The sequence below is a fragment of the Zootoca vivipara genome, chromosome 9 (genome assembly GCF_963506605.1).
Source record: "Zootoca vivipara chromosome 9, rZooViv1.1, whole genome shotgun sequence".
NCBI lineage: Eukaryota > Metazoa > Chordata > Lepidosauria > Squamata > Lacertidae > Zootoca > Zootoca vivipara.
The window spans coordinates 16244751-16248426 of NC_083284.1; the positions used below are offsets into that span (position 1 = coordinate 16244751).

Below are 3676 nucleotides of genomic sequence, written 5' to 3' on the forward strand. Positions count from 1 at the left end.
TTTTTTTTGCCTGGCATCTAAAGATATGTAGTGAAGGCAGCAGGTGAGCCTCCCTAGGGAGAGCATTCCAAAAGTGGGGAGCCACTGCAGAAAAGTCCCATTTTCATGTTGCCACCCTCCAGGGCTCTTGTGGAGGGGGCACACAAACCAGGGCATCATGTGATGATCTCAGGATGCAGGGTGGTTCATGGAGGAGAGGCTGTTCTTGATGTATTATGATCGTGAGCCACAATTAGTGAGAAATGATTTTGAAATGCGATTAAGGAATCAAAGAATGGTAAATCTTCAGAACCAGATTGGTTCAGTGTGGAGTATTATAAAAAAACTTCTCAGAAAATCCTTTCCCACACTTATTGGACTTATTTAGCAATATTCTTTCATGAGGACAGATTCCAGAATCCACAGAATACTACTCATTGCTAAACTAAAGATATTAAGCAATAAAATTCCCATAGGTCAACCACATTGCTTAATGGAGATTATACCGTAAGTTATTTTTTACTACAATTCTAGCAAATAGACTCGACATATTTATACCATATCTCTTGCCCAAGGCCAGTCTGGCTTTCTGTTGTGTGTGTTTATAGCAGGCCCTATCTGACAATTACTGAATTTTATTCATAATTGCATAAAAATATATATCTGCCAGGAATTATATCGAGGGGAGGAGCCAGTGGGCCAAATTTGTGGCTCTTGTTGCCCTGCCAAAAATGGATCAATTTCATTCCTTTGGAAGATTTATTCAGTGGTGAGCATATTGGGCCTGTTCAAAGGGAACGTTTTAGAAGATTTTTTAGAGAAGTTAAAATAATTTGACTATGTTTGGTAGTGTGTTTAAGGAAGGTCTCACATGACTCTATTTCTCAGTTGCAAAGCCTGTTACCTAAAGACCTATCCAAGGCAGTCTGTCTGCTGTAGCTGGTATATGATTCATGGGTATATTTCTACAGGTTAAAGACTTCCCTATTATCTATGAATTAAAGCCCAATCAATCTCTACTGTTGCTTTATTCAAATGAGCACTCATCATTCCCCATTGGTTTTTGTCCCTCTCTCCCTGGGTATCACACCTGCCACTGGCTCAATATTATCCTAAATGTACTGGTTGACATTAAGCTACTTCGGATGGACAATGATCAGTACTAATGTGTGTGTGTGTGTGTGTGTGTGTGTGTGTGTGTGTGTGTGTGTGATGCATGGCTCCCTCACATTGCTAGTGCTTTACCACTCATGTGGACACTTATGTGTTCAGTCCTGCTGTGCCTTCAACGTCCTCCCATCTTCTGGCATTATTACCCAGTATGAAATGAAATATGTCCTCACCCTGCCACCCCAGACACCCAGGACCTATGAATGTCTTCACAGTCAACATGAGTCAACACACTAACAAGAGTACTCATTGATGGTTTCTCATCATCCTAGGGAAAAGTGACAAGTGGGGTACCACAGGCAGGGCCGGTGCTAGGGCTTTTTGCACCCTAGGCAAAACACCTTTTGGCGCCCCCGGCACATGCGTCATGACGCATTGCTGACGGCCCTGTGTAGGCATTGAGCGAGCGCCGCCGCCACCACTCGCTCGCTCGCTCGCTGCAGCCACTGAGGAGCTCACAGCGTCCTCTCCATAGGCGGGAGGGCGCTGAGCTCTCCTTTTGGCTTGCGCTCCTCCCGCCTATAGAGGGCATGCTGTGAACTCCTCAGCGGCGGCTGTAGCAAGCGAGGGGCAGCGGTGGCGGCAGCAGCAGTGCCCATAGCTGAAGGCTTCACTATGGGCGCTGCCACTGCCACCACCACCACTCGCTCGTTGCAGCCGCTGAGGAGCTCATAGCGTGCCCTCCATAGGCGGGAGGAGCGTGAGCACACGCTGTGGGAGGGCGGCGGTGGCGCGGGGGTTTTGTGGGGCAGGCTGCCCAGCGCCCCCTCCATTTATGCGCTCTAGGCAGTTGCCTAGTTCACCTAAATGGACGCACCGGCCCTGACCACAGGCTTCTGTCCTGGGTCCGTTGTTGTTCAATGTATTTACAAATTACTTGGGTGAAGGAATTGAGGTGGTGCTCATCAAATCTGCAGATGACACCAAACTGGGAGGGGTAACTCATGCCACAGAAGACAGAATCCGAATTCAAGATGACTTTAACAGATTGGAGAACTGAGCCCAAATTTCCAATGCAGACAGTAGTATTCCAAATAAAAATACCACAAGGCGATCATGTGATAACTGAAAATATTATTTCTGTCTGTATGCAGGAGACACCATGGTGAACCATGGAAAGGAGATGTTGTTAAGTCCCTAATTGAACTGTGTGTGCAAAATGACTACAGAGGCACATTAACATTTCTGAAGTTGCCATGGGAATGAAATTAGAAGTTAAGCAGTAAGGTATGTGTAAACACATCCATAGATTTTCTTGGACTTCTTTTGCAGCAGAAAGCAGGATGGTGGGGGGGGGGGGAGTATTGCTAGCCCATCCATCAGGTTGTATTGACACACTCAGTTGGAGAGAGGTTTGTCTGGCAAGGCCGTAAAAGGCAGAGGCTCAAAGGGGTGGAATGTCACGTCTAGGGCATTCCACATTACCCTAGAATCACAGAATTGCAGAGATGGAAGGGACAACACAGGTCGTCTAGTCCAACCCCCTGCAATGCAGGAATTGTTCGCCCAATGTGGGGCTCGAACCCACAACCCATGAGATTAAGAGTCTCATGCTCTACCAGCTGAGCTATCTGAGCTGCTAGTGTCCCATTTACATGAATGTTCTGGCATCAGTGCAGGAGTCAGTCCAAATTACCAGCTTTTTGCATGGCTCTTTTGGGTATGGCACGTTGTGTGGGGATCTCATTCTGCTCTCACCAGTTTCCAATGCTCATAAGCTTTCCCCTGCAACTCCTATAATGGGAGACTGTCACCATCCGCTCCAATCTTTTCTAGACATTGTTACTGTGGATTCTGGTGTTGTCTGTTTGTCAAACATTTGAAATTTCGATATTTGATATTTGACACCTGACACCCAATATTTGACATGGACATTGTGTGACATTTGACAGCCTGCCTTTGCTACATTATAAGTTGACATTTGATATCCAGTGTTGACATTCAGCATATGATAATATTGAGGAGGAATATTAGAGAATGGATCAATTCCAAAGAGCACTAGAATGTTCTGCGGGGCAAATATGGAAGAATGAAGAATTCACTTATTCTGGGAAGTGTGACTTCAAAATTAAAATGTGTAAGACTGCATCATGCACCACTGACTGGGTAAATATTAATACCGTAAGTTTCTATGTAGATATTTTTTCTTTAATTGCAACAGCGGGCTTGAGAATTAATATTCAATGCTGGTTACATACCAAGAGGTCACAGTGCTGTAACCATTTTTTTCACTTAGTATAAATCAGTCAGGGGGTATTTATGGATACCTTTATGGATTGCCACAAATGTCCATGGTCAATCCAACTGCCCGGTCGAATTTCAACAAGTCCTATTTGTATTTCCACACTTCCTTTTATTTGCAATTCTTTGCTTCAGCCTCAGATCTTAGGTGGTTTTTGTACATTCGCATTAAACTCAACACTGCATTGCATCATGGGTCTTGTAGTCAACAGGTGCTCAACATCAGGTCTATTTAGCTTGTAGTTACATAGCATCAACAGTTTTGTGTATATAGCTTTAAGGTGAC

General features: G+C 44.8%; 1 non-coding gene across 1 annotated transcript; it reads right to left on the reverse strand.

The window, feature by feature from the left end:
• Window positions 1-2652: 2652 nt before the first annotated feature.
• TRNAK-CUU (transfer RNA lysine (anticodon CUU)) lies at window positions 2653-2726 on the reverse strand. The gene has a single exon. It is a non-coding gene; the product is annotated as a tRNA-Lys (tRNA).
• Window positions 2727-3676: the final 950 nt, after the last annotated feature.